The sequence below is a fragment of the Chrysemys picta genome, chromosome 8 (assembly GCF_011386835.1).
Source record: "Chrysemys picta bellii isolate R12L10 chromosome 8, ASM1138683v2, whole genome shotgun sequence".
Lineage (NCBI taxonomy): Eukaryota > Metazoa > Chordata > Testudines > Emydidae > Chrysemys > Chrysemys picta.
In genome coordinates this window covers 89,021,033-89,036,618 of record NC_088798.1, presented here as the reverse complement: position 1 = coordinate 89,036,618, position 15,586 = coordinate 89,021,033, and the positions used below count along the sequence as shown (strand labels likewise).

The following is a 15,586-nucleotide window of genomic DNA, read 5'->3' as shown; positions in this document are numbered from 1 at the left end:
TCCCACTGGCTGCGGTTCGCCGCTCCAGGACAATGGGGGCTGTGGGAAGCGGCAGGATTTGGGGGCTGTGGGAAGCGGCGAACCGCGGCCATTAGGAGCCGCGATCGGCCGAACCTGTGGACGTGACAGGTAAACAAACTGGCCCGGCCCGCCAGGGTGCTTACCCTGGTGGCTGCAGGCCAAAGGTTGCCGATCCCTGTGTTAGGAAGATGAGAAAACAGTGGGCCAAATTCATCCCTGATATCCATTGATGTGAGGGTAGGATACCATGACTCATGGCTCCAGGGCAGAGAGTGCATCACCCTGTTGAGACCTAGATTCTGAGCCCTGGGCTACACTTCAAACTTAGATCAACATAGCTGTGGCATTTAAGGGAGGGAAAAATCCACACCCTGGAGCACCATAGCTATGCCAGCCTAACCCCAGTGTAGATGCAGCTAGGTCGATGTAAGATTGCTTCCGTCACCCTCACTACCATCGTTCATGGATGTGGTGTTCCTGCAACGACGGAAAAAACCCTTCGCTCCATGTAGACTGTGTCTACACTGTGGGGTTTTGCCAGCATAGCTATGGCACCATAGCAAATCCATAGGAAACCAACCCCCTCCACTAGAGGGCGGCTGTGTAGTCGAGGGGTCTAGGAGGACGCTGGTTTAGATGCTCTGCGGACTCTGTGGTGTCCTTGGACAAGTCACTCCACTTTCCTGTGCCTGAGACAGATCCAGCTAGGAAATTGCATGAGAAGCAGGAACCTCCCTGCTCCCTAGACATGGAGCCTAAGCCCTGCTTCCCTGCAGAAAGGAATTAGGGAGAAATATAAATATCCACCCTGACTGAATTGGACTTGTCAACACTGGTTCTCCACTTGTAAGGTAACTCCCTTCTCTTGATGTGCCAATATATTTATGCCTGTATCTGTAATTTTCACTCCATACATCTGAAGAAGTGGGGTTTTTTACCCATGAAAGCTTATGCCCAAATAAATCTGTTAGTCTTAAAAGTGCCACCGGACTCCTCGTTCTTTTTATGTGATAGGAGGGAAAGGGGCAGGCCCAGTATTTGCTCTGTGCTCCTCTTCAGGGACTGGAAAGGTCTAAGCATGGGGGGATCTTCCCTCTGGCACAGGAGGGAGGAATAGTTCCCAGCAGATGTTTCTCTTCCAAGCTCCGTAGGACGCGTGGCCCTGAGCATTCCAAGAGTGCTTCATGGCATTTCTTCGGCTGCCGTCTCCTCCCTGGGGACAGCAGCTGAGCCCTCAGAACCCTGCATTCGGGATGACGAGAACTCTCTGCTTTGGTGTTTCCCACCAAGCCGTTTGGTGCAGGGCGATGGCTGGGGCCGGGAGCAGGGCAGGAGCTGGGAAGTTCCTTGGAGGCTATCCCACGAGCCGGACTTTGTGCGCACTCTGCGGGAAGCTTTGATTGCCATCCAGAAGTGGGGGACGTGCCAGCGTGGCTCTGATCTCGGAGAGCAGAACATGCCCTGGGCCTCTTGGTTTGGAAGCATCAGGAGGAACGTACAGCTCATTACTCACTTGACTGGAGTAAACCCACGCAGGCCTGGAGCTGAAAGGAGGCTCCCTCCCCAAATGCCAGTTCCCTCCACTGCATGCACCCTGGTTGGTTATTATAGGGTTGTGCATGAGTGCTGTGGCCGTGTACATCTTGGCTTGTTATGCAGTGGTTGATTCTGAGTGCGGGGGCTTCAGAGCCTGGTTTGTGATTGGAAGGGTTCTTAACAATAGTGAGACAGTGCACATCCTGATTTGTTATTGTAGGGCTGCTTATAAATGCTGGGGCAGAGCATATCCTGGTTTGTTATTGTAGGGTTGCTCCTGAGCACAGTGCTATGAGTCCTGTTTGAAGGGCAAGGGTAACCCAGTATTAAAGCATTTCCCTGGAAGACCAACTCCCACCTGTGAGGAGTCACAGGCACTTTGCTCTCGCCGTGGAGAGCGAAGCAGGGCTCCGACTGGCTGCCGAGGTCCGCCGAGCACAGCAGGGTCCCCTGAACTGCTCTGGGGGGGAAAGCACGGGAGAAAATTAAGCAGATCATCCTCCCAGGAGCTCTGGGAGACAGCTGGGCCCTCTTCACCTCTAGAGCTCACAATCAGAGCCTGCACTCCAGGACCAGCAGTTTAAATCCCCCATTCCCAGGGGATGGGGGAGCTGAGAGCATGTGAGACTTGTGATCTTTAGACCAAAGCACGGAGAGGAAAGAGTGGGAAAGGGGCTGAGCAGCCCGGGAGCACAAGGGATACAAATACCCCTCGGGCCAGCCACTCCCTTTCTCTTTATCTTTTCCATTTGCTCCTCTGTCCTGGGCCCTCTGTGCTGGGCTGAGTCTCTGGTCTTTCCTTTTAAACTGGAGGGGTGAACCCCTGTGTGTGCGTGTGTGTCAGTGCATGCATTGGGCACATGTGTGCTGGTGTTTACAGTGTGTGTGTGTGTGTGGTCCCTTGTTCAGAGACTTCTCTGACCTGAATGGCTGAGTCCCATCTGTGCGGCTGCTGCCTTTCTAACCATTCAGGGAGCAGTGCAGAAAACCTCTCAATGCTATACCTGGAACAGCTTCCGGCACATCGCCGTGGTGGGCCGTCAGTGTCTGTAAGGCTCCCTGGGACATCAGGTGGGAGCTAGGACCAGCCAAGGCATCTTCAGTGCAATGCCCAGGATGACTTCCTGGGATGAGAACCTCATCACTGCTCTAGTGCCTTCCAGCTCAGCCTAGTCTCATTGCCAGGACCTGCCCACAGGCCCAGGGGGAAGGACGGCACCGCGCATGCCTGGCACATACGTTGAAGCTTTCTGCTCAGGCACTGATGCACACACTGACTCATATAGCCTTATGCACACCTAGGAGCCATCCACTGATACTGGCTTCACTGGGGCCAGTCGCTGGGGGCCTCACTGGCCACGGACTCTCACACATATCCCATGTGCCAGCACATGTGGACATTTGCACACATACAAATGTGCACCCAGAGTTGTGTGAGCGTGACTGCACAGTGTGTGAGCACAGGGGTCACTAAAGGGTTCACAGGAATGGTGGAGCCAGGCCTGGAGTGTGTCTATTGCTCAGCTCACATTACAGACGCTGTCGCTGTTTGCACCATAGGCTTCCCTCTGGTGTCTGCTTGCTGGGTCTTTAGAGCGGACTGGGGCACTTGATTGGTTTACAGGGCAGGGCAGTGGGAGAAGGGCTAGCGCTCCCCAGGGCACTGCAGGGGACCTGGCGTAGTTGGGAGGCCTGACCTCCCACTGCCTGGGCAAGGAGTGTTCTGCAGCATTCCAGTGCAGCCCCTTTGGAGGACTCAGGCCTGGCAGGTGTCGGGCGTGCAGAGCAGAGGGAAGGATGCTGGGGGGAAGATCCTGAGCAATATAGGGGCCAGTGGATGCTTGTGTGTATCGGGCACTGTAGCTATCTGTACTCAGGGGTCGTTTAGAAGCGAGACTGCCATATTCTGTGTGGGATTGAGGAGCCCCAGAGGAGTGCTCTCAGCTTGTGCCTCACACTTTCTCCCACTGCATTACACTGAGCTTCTCCTGCTGCCCACAGATCCTAACAATAACAACGATCATAGATGTACCAGAACCAGCCCCCTCCCAACTTCTCCAAGCCGGGGTTTGAGAGCCAGAGCCAGCTCTGAATTTTGCAGCTCAGGCCCGGCTCTAATAATCACACTGCATGTTGCCCTTCTTCCAGCCTCTCATTCCTGTGAGCTAGCCTTGTTTTACACAGCTCAGCTTTGCTTGGCAACTATCCGTGAACACAGCTGCATCTGGCCTGGCTGTGCTCCCGGTCAGGACAAGGCTGGCGCTGGGCCTGGGCATGAGAGCCTGTGATCCCAGCAGAGTTCCCGTCCCTTGAAACACCCCGCTCTCACCGAGCATCCACACCAGCTTGGCCTGTGGCCCCTCCAGGCTATAGGGCTGCAATGTCCCCAAAGGCCACAGAGCTGAGAAGCTGTCATAACTATAAAGAGAAGGGCAACAGCCCTCCTGTGTACAATACTATAAAATCCCTCCTGGCCAGAGACTCCAAAATCCTTTTACCTGTAAAGGGTTAAAAAGCTCAGGTAACCTGACTGACACCTGACCCAAAGGACCAATAAGGGGACAAGATACTTTCAAATCTTGGTGGGGGGAAGGCTTTTGTTTGTGCTCTTTGTTTTGGTGGGAGTTCGCTCTTGGGACTAAGAGGGACCCGACATCAATCCACGCTCTCCAAATCTTTCTGAACAAGTCTCTCATATTTCAAACTTGTAAGTACAGCCAGGCAAGGCGTGTTAGTTTTATCTTTGTTTTCTCAACTTGTAAATGTACCTTTTGCTAGGGTGTTTACCTCTGTTTGCTGTAACTTTGAACCTAAGGCTAGAGGGGGGTCCTCTGGGCTCTTTACGTTTGATTACCCTGTAAAGTTATTTTCCATCCTGATTTTACAGAGATGATTTTTACCTTTTTCTTTAATTAAAAGCCTTCTTTTTAAGAATCTGATTGATTTTTCCTTGTTTTTAGATCCAAGGGGGTTGGATCTTGATCCACCAGGAGTTGGTGGGAGAGAGGAGGGGGGATGGTTAATTTCTCCTTGTTTTAAGATCCAAGGGGTTTGGATCTGTATTCACCAGGGAATTGGTGAAGAGTCTCTCAAGGCTACTCAGGGAAGGGAATTAGCACATTGGGAGTGGTGGCAGCGGACCAGATCTAAGCTGGTAGTTAAGCTTAGAAGTTTTCATACAGGCCCCCACATCTGTACCCTAAAGTTCAGAGTGGGGAAGGAGCCTTGACAGAAGCAGATAAACTCATGATACTTGTGACTTTCAGCTGCGTTTGCATTGATGTCCTGGCTGGCAAGCCCTGGTGACAGGGCCTTTCCTGGCTGCCTGTTGATCTCCATTCTCTCTTTGTCTCTTACAGACATGGGATGCACAGGACACTGGCTGAGTAGAGGAAGCAGTGCACAGCTGACAGCTTTGGAGAAGTACGACTGAAGGCAGCCTGAAGAGTGACCTGTTAAGCGGGACAGCCTCAGAAATCCAGGCAACTGGCAGCAGGTCAACATGGCCTGTTAGCGTAAGGTAATAGTCACTAAGCACCAGCATCTGTCAATGCCCGCGCCGCCACTTCCAACCACTCTGACTTTCTTGTGACATGTATGTACTCTCTCTCTCTCTCTCTCTCTCTCTCTCAAACACACACACACACACACTCAGGCAAGCACTCACAGACAGGCATATGCACAGATACACACGTATTTACCAGTTAATGGATGTTAGGGGGCTTATTCTTTCACCCTCTCACTTCCCTGGTCCTTCTCGCATGAACAGAGAGCATCAATACCCGAAGTCCGAAGGTGCAAACAATTCGATGTTTATTGGGGTGAACTTCCAGCAAGCATGATTCCAGTTTCCTTCCTTAGTGTCCCCCTTCCCAGCTCTGACACCACAGAGCCTTGCTTGTCTTCCTGTTCCCATTCCCCCCCATTAGCAAAACATAATTCCAGTTCCCCCACCCCCAGTCCCTGTTCCCATTCCCCTCCTTACTTCCTGATTGACTGCAGACTATATAGTAAAACTTGAGTTCTGCTTAGCTATATCTTAACCAATCATTTTACTGAAATTTAACTAACCAATCCTAACACATTGTAACATGGTTATTTAACCAATTATATCCCACCACCTTAATTGCTTTACACCCAACAAAATTAATTATACAGCAGACAGAAACAATCACAGAACCAGTCAGAGATTATACAGACAAACATTAGGGAAGTGGAGACTACAGTGATAGAACAATACAGAAATGAGGATTTTACATCCCAGCTGTTGATAAGTGAGTTCTTGCCACACAGGATGCTATCAAACTAAGTTTCCTTTTACATCTTCTAGGCTCTTCCCTTTCTCTGGAGGTGATAGGAATATCAGGACAGGATTGTATTCCTAACAGCCCAATAGCATCTTATTTCAATGTGACTAGTTTGCAATGTAAGGATGTGAACATACCAGGGCCGGTTCCAGGCACCAGCATAGCAAGCAAGTGCCTGGAGCAGCCAATGAAGAGGGGGGCGGCATGTCCGGCAATTCGGCGGCAGGGCCGTCACTCCCTCTGGGAGCAAAGGACCTCCCGCCGAATTGCCGCCATAGAATGAAGTGGCGCTAGAGCTGCCACCGAATTGCTGCCGATCGCGATCGTGGCTTTTTTTTTTCCCCCTCCCTGCTTTTTTCCCCCCAAAAACGCTAGAGTCGGCCCTGGACCGTACGCTTCCCAGTTTATGGCTGGCCTCTGCTGCTTAGCCAAAGGTCTTAGCCTAAGAACCGGGGCCTCAGACTGTCACAGTGAGAGAAGGCCCTTACACAGACAGTGATTTTGATTCTTTCTTTTATACCTCTATAACTAGCTAAGTGATAAGAATACACCTAAATTCTTAAAGTATAGGCCTTTACAGACAGGCCTGAATATCTATATCCTAACAATGGACACATCTTTAGCTCGTGAAATTGCCCCAAACTAACTGGATTCTGTGGTCTTTTGTTTGCACTTTTATAACTTGTCCCTCAGTGTTGCAGAGGAGTATTTACAGGCAGTTACACAGGTACGTACGAGACCTGGCTCTGAATCAGAATCCCACCTCTAACCCCTGGTTCTGAGCTTGCAGCACAAGCGGACACGGAGCAAGCACTGAATCAGAACAACCCAATGTCTGGGAAAGGTTCGTCCAGATCTGGGCCTGGGTTTTGTTCCAGTCCAGCTCTCGTCTATACACGATGTGAAATACCCGTGTGGAGAGGCGTCGGGTTTTGCAGCGTGGTAGTGTTATACACAGGTAGGAACTAGGATGTGGTGTAGGGGGATTCTAGCTAATACACACAGTTAGCTGGAATGCCATTGTCCCCCTAAGCCAGTTTTTGGTGCAGGATTGCTAGACACTAATAGTTCCATGGAGCTAGTGTCAGTGTGGTGTATAAGGGTCGGTTAATGGGGCTGTAGTGCAGTATGTACTCTCACACTCAGGTAAGTCGGCAAGGTTAGTTATTCACTATATAAGGGGAAAGCTGGCCTCTTTCTATACAGAATACAGCAGAGGGTAGCTTCAGCTTGAGGTCTCTATTTGTGTGTTTTCTTTGATGCTATGATAGCTCATTGCCTAAAACTCCATCCTCCCCAAACTGGCCTCAGACCTGCCTACTCTACTGTGTGCATCCCTCACAACGGGCCAGACCAGGTTCGTATCACAGCACAGAGCGCAGGTTTGCTGTGTGGCTTGGCGCAGAAGAGGGTGGTCTCTCCATCTTGGGCTGGCTGATTGCCTGGGAGTAGGAGACTCCTGGGATCTCTTTGCGTGTTGCATCAGTATGTTCTGCATGCTAGCTAGCCAGGAGGAAAGAGATGGTGGGTGAGCATTTTGAAAGTTGGCTGCCTTGTTATCATCCTCTAGGTTCTCCTGGGAGTCCGTGTCCCATATTCCTTTCATGCGCTGAGCCTCTCTCTCTCAGCTAGTCCTTTAGTGAGTGCGTCCCGTGTCTCTGACTCACGGCAGATTGATTTCCAAACATGGCTGCAGCTTTCTGCTCGCTTGCCCAGCCAATTCGGGGCCTGGAGATAATGCCGTGGCTGGAAATGTTTCTAAACCCCTGATCTTTCAGGGCTGTGCTTTCCGCTGGCTTGTTCAAACCACTTCAAGGCTGAAACCTGAAAGAGCTGACGTGGTAAGCCAGTCTGCTCTGCTCCTGTCCAGCCCTGGTGACTGCAGCGAAGCCAGGGGCAAAGAGGAGAAATGTACCCTGGCCAGGACAGGGTGAAGGTGTTGTGTTAAGAGGGTTTCTCCCATTTGTGTGATGATCTCTGTGATGTCTAGCAAGGTGTTGATTTCTGTGGCACGGCTGGAAAGGCTGATTCGAGCCTGTGTGTCTGATACCTGGTCTATTGGCTGTTATAGGTGGGTTGCCTGCAAATAGCTGGGGGAGGCTGGGAGAGCCACTTTCCCGGCTGTTTTTCCGCTTCTGCACAAGCTTGCCTTTACTTTTGCTCTTTTCTTTCCCTCAGGGAACCTGGAAACATGGGATTGATTGGGAGCATGGGGGTTGGCGCTGGAGAAGGACCAGGACTCTTGGTACCATTGGACAGTCCTGGTTCCTGCTCCGCCCATTGGAGTTAGCTGTAGAACTGACACCTGGCTTGCACTTTGCTCAGCTCCATGGAGGCAGCTCCTTTCCTGTGGACTCCAAGCCAGGATCCACAGGTTGGATATAGGACATAGAGGAGAGGAGGCGCTGCCAGCGCACCGGATGGAAGGAACTCCAGCCTAGGGAGCTGCCATCTGCTTCTTGTCAGGTTGTTGTGAGCGTCTGTTCCTGGCTGCCTGCTGACGGAGGTTGCTGGATCCCAGCATGAGAATGTTATGATAGATGGTCTGTTTACCGCTTTTCATCCCTGCTCAGGATTACACAGGATGTTAGTGCTTTTCTGCAAAAGACATTTCTGGGTCTGGTCTCTCGCCCTCCCCTACTGTCCTTTTGCTCTCTCCGCCCACCTCTTTCCCCCTCCCCACCTCCCGCCTCCAGTGCTCTCTGTTGCTACCATCTATGGTACTGATCTATGCACGCAGGCCTCATGGGATTCCTTCCTGAACACCTCTGCCCGAGGTGTAGGCCTCCCCTCCATGCTAGTCAGGCCGCATAAGTCAGCTCCAGGGGGGACAGATGGGATCAGCGTTGGCTCCTAAGCCTTCAAGCACGTGTTGGCCAGCTGGGCAGCCTCTGTCATGATCAAGACGCGCTGTTGCTTCATTCAAGGGTGAGGATCAGAGATGCTGGTTTAACTTCCATTAACTCCTTGATGCCTGAGCCTTTCCCAGCTGGCATGTGTCCAGGGATGGGGAACGTGCGAGGAAGGGGGTTGAATTTGCTGACACGGGAGACCCAATGCCCTGGCCCTACCACTAGCCAGAGGCATTCTCCCTGCTGCTGACTTTGCAGATATCTCACTGTGAGTTCTGGCTGGAAGGGCCCAATAGCCCAGGATTACCATACAGACATCAATAGTGCCCCAGTAACACCTTCCCCGACCTCTTGGCATCTCTGCCCTCTGCCCAGGCAACGGCTCCAGCAACACCCCTCAATCCCTCCCCACATCTGGGGCCCAGAAATCCACCTCTGTCTGCTCTCCTGCTCGGTCCGAGGGGCGCGGACTCCTCCCAGTGGCCCCCAGCAGCAGGGATGGTCCGGCTGGCATGTTGGGCGGGCCCTCGCCTCTAACCCATGCAGCTCCCGCTGCACGCAGCACTTTGGGAAATGCAATGCAAACAGTTTATGCTGGGATCAGCTCTCCTCATAAACACACGGAGATGCGTCCAGTTGCCTAAACAGCCCCCAGGCACGACTCAGGGCCTGTCCTGCTCTTTGTCCACAGCAGAAGGACTGATTAATGGACTTCTTTCCGGAGGAAACCGCAGTCCTGCCCACCCCCGCCCCCCATCCCCCCCAGCAGGACTCCCAGGGCCAGCTAGCCATCTGTAGCCATTTTTAGTGCAGGAGGCATAAACTACATGCCAGCTCCACTGCCATATAGGGGAACGAAGAGGCCTGGGAACCTCAGTCAGGCCTATTTACTTTCTCTCCTCGCCTCCTGCTCCCATTTCATGGTGGCTTGTCTGTCTATGTAGCTATCTCTGGGCTTGCCCTGTACCCAGTACCTGGGCCTCATGGCTCTGTGGCCTTTGTCTGTTCTTTGCTTTTCAAACAGAAACTAGTGTCCTTTCCCCAGGAGCTCCACCCGCCGGATTGACAGCCCTGGAGCCAAAGGTCCCTGCTTAGCCCCAGAACTTACCCGGCTAGGCAGCAAGCATCCCCTGCCCGCCCCGACCTGGCAGAGGGCACTGCAGTCTGCCTCTCTGCTGCGACTGCCAACAAGGGGCCAGTCAGGGTCACTCACGGTGGCCGTTCCACGGGGAAGTGAACTCCGCTCTAGCCAAGGCCATTCCAAGGCAGGGCCTCCAGCCAGCCTGCGCTTGGAAAGGCAGCAGCTGGGGCAGTGAGCGGTAACCCCAGCGAAGTGCCTGGAGTGTGCTGGTACAAGGCCTCTATGAAGCCTGGGCTCCCCGGAGCCCTCCCCCCGAGGAGTATGCCAGACTCATCCTGTGCTGGGGCAATGGCAAAGTATCTCCCCCTGCCTGCCTCTTCCCCCAGCATCTGTACATCGTTGTGGGGCTCCCCAGGCTATTGTGAGCTCCTTAAAACCCAGCGCTGAGCCTGGCTGTCCAACTCCATACCGCACACGTCTCTCCTGCATGGGTACCTGCAACACTGACTCAGCTCCCCAGCTCCTCTCCCAGCCTGCTCTGGGCTCCGCATAAAACCCAGGCTGGCTCTTTGCAGGCGGCCTCATCCCGTGTTTCATTAGCTGCTCCTACCCCAGTACACAAGTCAAACAGCCCTTTCCCTGCCCTTGGCCGTACAGCTCCTTCCTCTGACCCATGGCCGCTGCTGCACCTTCGCCCCACTCTGCCCGAAACCCCTGTGGGAACCGCTCCATCTCACAGCTAACGCACTGTGTGATCAGGGTGCGTGACAGCAGGAGGGGGCTGGAAACAGACACACACACCTGCTGAGACACACATATATACACGCATCCTAAGCCAGCTATACCCAGCCACACATACACACTCACAGAGACACAGCTCTCTCTCTCACACACACACGTGTCTGCGCGAGGAGGCTGAAGCTGGATGGCTACAGATGGAGCTCCGTCAATGTCTCCCAGCCCAAGGTGCAGTGCTGCATCTCTGGTCAGTTGTGAGTCTGAGATGAAGCACTGTAGCTCGGGAAGGGAGGAACTGTGCAGCAGAGGGACATGCATCCGTCCAACAGGCCGCACGGGAGCCCAGGCCAGCAGGACATATGGCTCCAGGCAGCAGCGTCCCTTGATGGGCAGCAAGAAGGGATGACTCACCACTTGGGTTCAGACCCAAGGAGCGGCATAGGGTGTGAACCAGGGAGAGAAAACCCCAGGCCACCTGAGGCTCAGCGCAGAGGTAGAGGGAAAGGTCTCTAGTACCAACCAGGGCACAGGGTGGTCTTCTGGTTCCGGGCGGGCGGGGGGAAGGTTAGGAGGGATTTTCAGGAAGCCTGTTATCAAGGCGGCCCCTAGTTGCACTGCAGTTGCCGTCATTGCTGGCTCTAGGTGTGCACGTGTGCATGCACCTGTGTGGATCTGTCGGCAGAGTGGGTGTGGGTGTGCCAGCCATGCGAGTTCCCTCCCCTACAATGGGGCGAGCCACACTCTGCCCACCCCAGCTGCACTTTGGGTACATTCCCTAATGCTCAGCAAGGAGTTTGGAGCAGAGGGGAGCTCTGGGGAATGAACCTCGCCCATTACAAGAGTTCAGATCTGTTAGGCCTGGGCAGGAGATGTTGGGGGAGATGGACTCCGTGGCAATAGAGCCCCACCAGGGCTGGCCATTCGAGGAGCCTATGGTGCAAAGTGCTGCTCTCTAGCTGTAGGGCAGCGAGACATGCAGGGGGGTTGCAGGAGGTATAAGGCAGTGGCACACCCCAAATAATGGGCTGGAGCTGCGTGGTTAGGGCCTGTGGGCCTGTGCTGCACCCCTCCCCCCCAAAGCCCCCTGGGGATGCATGGAGTGTTAAGGGGGATTCATCTTCCACAGGGGCGGGGAGTAAATTGGCTAAAGGAATGAAGGAGGGAGGGGGGACAGGGGCTGACTGGGGTCAGTGCAGGGGGTCCCTGCAGAAGAGTCACAAGCTGGGTTTGGACACCTGTGCAGCACTCCCTCGGGGTAGCACCTGGAGCTGTGGATGGCTAAAGGACGCTCAAGTACTGGGGACGGCGGAAACCACACTTCCTCGCCCCGCCGTGTCCTCAGGGTCCAGTTTTCCCAGGAATCCCTTAGGCACTATGACGGGGATTCCTGGAAATACTGTTCTTGAGGCCATGGCTCAGCAGCTGGAGAAGACCTGCCCCCTGCCGATGCAGAGACCTCCAGAAGCCAGCGGCGCTGGAGAACAAGGTTTGGAAGCACATCTGGGGATTCGCTTCTGGCAATTCCAGGCTGAGTGGGTGGGGGGCTGGGAGGGCGGAGCCCTCCAGCGCTGTCATGCCATGGCCATGCTGGGTGTGAGGGGTGGGTGTGAGCCCTGGTTTAACTCACCCCAGCTCCGCCAGACAAGGCCCAAGCCCAGCAGCTATTGCACCCCCCAGACCACAACGCAGCACAGTGCAAAGCAATCTAGGGGAGCACCGGCAGGCCCAGAAGCTGCCCTGTGTGCTGGGATCCTGCAGGAACAGAGCCTCCTCCTTTATTAGCTCAGAGCTGGGGGTCGCCCCACTCCCTGGTGTGCTGCCATCACGGCTGTGGGGTGAGTCGCGTCTGAGTAAAGGCCCCCCCCCCCCCCGGGGGCCTGGGTGTGTTACTTGGCCGCTGCTGTATAAATAAAGATCTGGGCTCATCATGCAACTTGTCCATGGCTGTTTTTTTGGGAGGGGTGAGGGGAAGTCATGCCCCACCATCAGCAAGTGCAAACAGGGCTGCCTGGGGCAATCAGCTCCTCAGAGATCCACCCGCTGCAGCCTCTGCGCCTCCTCGGCAAGGAGGAGCTCAGCGAGGTAGCGCTTTGGTTCCGTACTCTAGATCTGGTCACCACCTAGTGCAACAGGGCCCTGGCCTAGTTACATTCCTGGTGCTACCCCAATAGCCATGTTAAATGGTCACACTAACTGCAGCCCCACAGGGGTGCCTTCCATAAGGCTGTGCAGAGAGCTTGGGATAGGCCCTAGAACCCGAATCCCCAGGGTAGGGGCCTCTCCTCATTCCCAGCGACTCCTCTCTGTTTGCTTGCCACTGCCACACCACGCCTTGGGCAGCTTCACACCTGGGGGAAGCCCTGATGCCCATGGGGCCGATTCCTCAGTAAGTCCACATCCCAGGGAATCACCAGTTTTGATGTGACTGCAGCTCTCCACTTGCCTGTTAAGGACGTCCTCCTCTGCCCACCCATGTGGCATGCCCCAGATTAGAGCGTTCCCCATAAGCCATCCTACAACCGCAGTAGGATGGCTGGTCTCTTCCTCCCCGTCCCTCTCCCTCTGCCCCCGGGGCCTTCACTGGGAACTTGAATCTCTCACGCTACCTCCAGCTCTTGTGACTGCCCCAAGCACATGCCCCTGCAGTACCGCCAGCCCTGGTGTGCACCCACTTTCTGCTCCAGCACAAAGGGCGTGAGTGCTCTGGGCATCACTCTGCAAGCCCTCCCTGCCCTGCCAGTCTGGGCCCAGCGCGCTAGCCTACTTTAGCCATCATGCCCACCCCCCGGACATGCAGCACAGTGCAGACCTGCCGACTGCAGCGGAGCGGTGCAAAGACTGAGCCATGAGCGCCACCTTCTGGCTTGAGGTGGCATTGTCTAGGCCATTAGGCACCCTGCAGTAACGTGACTCCGCCTAGGCCCAGTGATGGATGCTCAGTGAACCTCACAGCAGTGCAGGGGTCAGGCGTGGTGCAGGGACAGCGAGGATGTGGAGTGCCCAATCACGCTTACGATGTGCCTCTTCTGCAATCCGCCCACTAAGCTGCCTGCCCTGGGGCTACTCCGACAGCCCAGGCCTCTTCAAACAGCTGCCACCTGCCACATGAAAACGTTTCCTGCTTTCTCAACAAAACTCCCCAGGCCTGAAGCCCAGGATGGGCAATAGTGAGTCCTGCCCCAGTGATGGGCTCAAGGCCTACTAACCCTCCATGGTTAGACACAGGTGCTTTAGCTTGATTCCAAGCAGGACACCCCATCCTAATGGCTGCACTCAAAAGCCACATTCGGTCACTTTTAGAGAGCGATTGTGATCGCCACACAGGCTGTGCAATTTGGCTCCTGCTGCTGAGGGTGAGGTCAATGAGAGGGACAGGTGACGTGAGTTCAAATCCTGCTCTCCTCAGAAAATTTTATGGATTGAGAGATGCCTGCGTCCACACTCTGCTCTGCAGAGCGCCAGGAACCTGGCACCTCGGGAGAGCTGTGTAAAGGCAGGCACACGACCAGCAGATGGCGCTGCAGGTCAGGCTCACAGTCCAGGATTAGCCAACCAAGGCTTCCTGCGGTTCAGGATTGAGGGGCAGTAGCAGAGTGGGGTGACCCAGGATGGGCATAGCAGGATGTGGGGTATGCGATCAGGCCTAGGAGATTAGCAGAGTTTTGTGGGGAGCTCAGGATGGGAATAGCCTTGGGGTGGGCTTGAAGGGCCTCATTGCATGCAAATATGCTGGTGCATGTGAAACTAGGGTGACCAGATGTCCCGATAAAATCGGGACTGTCCTGATTTTTAGCTGTTTGTCCCACGTCCTGACCGATCTCTGGTCGGGACGCAATTTGTCCCGATATTTTGCTCCGCCGGCAGCACTCAGCTTTTTTTTTTTTTTTTTTGCCCCCCTGGTGTCCCGATATTTTCTTCATCTCATCTGGTCACCCTATGTGAAACATGTAACAATGGTGCTTTCTGAGCTCCAGCTGAACAAACCCAATTCCCCCTGCACAGCCCCTTAGTCCATGGTTATTCCTGGACCCAGCTCCCCAGCACCCATGTTCTCCCTCTAATAAGGAAAAGCCATCAAGTGCTGCCAGAATAACCCCCTGAATGACAGCACAACAACCGGCTTTGCAGCTCTGGGATGAGCAGCCAACCACCAGCAGCATCTTCCACTCCACCACTCCCTCACAGGCCCTCTCTCTGGAGCCCCACCCCCATCTTCAGCCAGCCAGTGAGTGTCAGATCCCAGGGGGTCCCAGGCCCTCATGTCCTTTGGGCCACTCACCTGGCTTCACCTGGCATGTCTGGGAGCCTGGATGAAGGCAGGACCCTGTGTGAAAAGCCGCCACTGGTCTGAGCTGAACTTGCTCTGGTGAAGGGAAGGGAAGGGAAGGGAAGGGAGGGAGAGGCATGCTGGAGAGTGGGACAAGGAGGGACACTCAGCCCAGGCCCATTCCTGCCAAGGGGAAAGGGCTCATGCAGCAGCAGCTTTCAGGGACGGGTGCGGGTGCACGGACAGGCCAATCTGAGCCATTTCAGTTCAGGTAAAGGAGTGACCCGGGCAGACCCATGTTCCAGTCTGCCAAGTCCATTGGGATCCCTCTTTCCTGCCAACCCAACACTCGAGAGCCCCCCAGACAGCTGGCAAAGATCCTTCTCTTGTGCTGGCTGAATCCCCTAGTCCCTGGCTTCCCATCCACACCTTGGAAGCTCTGTGATGCCATCCCCAGCTGGCACCTCACCCAGCCCCCTATGCTCTTCCTGAGCCCCCCTCCTCATGCTCCCCTTGGCTCCTTGACCTCCGCGGCCTGGCGCAGCTGTTACCTGGCAGCTGGAGAGGCAGACTCTGCACTGTATTGGAGTAACACACAGCAAATCTCTGCACCCTCACCCCTGGGCTGTGTCGCCCTGTAGGGTGGGGGGTGGAGTCGCTGGAACAGGCTGGAACACATTGATGCAGAGGAGCTGCAAGCAATATGTCTATGTCACTAGCCCCCCCAGGCAGGGAGCCCAGCCCAGCTCCGCCTGCCTGGCTCAGCACTGAGGCCCCAGCAGCA

The 15,586-nt window shown here is 54.7% G+C and overlaps 1 long non-coding RNA gene across 1 annotated transcript in view; it reads left to right on the top strand.

Annotated features, from left to right (window-relative positions):
• Positions 1-13,656, top strand: part of LOC135973170 (uncharacterized) — a 30,284-nt gene extending 16,628 nt beyond the window's left edge. The window contains exon 2 of the long non-coding RNA XR_010589877.1: positions 4,917-13,656. This is a non-coding gene — a long non-coding RNA (uncharacterized LOC135973170). The remainder of the gene's footprint in view (positions 1-4,916) is intronic.
• The last annotated feature ends 1,930 nt before the right edge of the window (positions 13,657-15,586 follow it).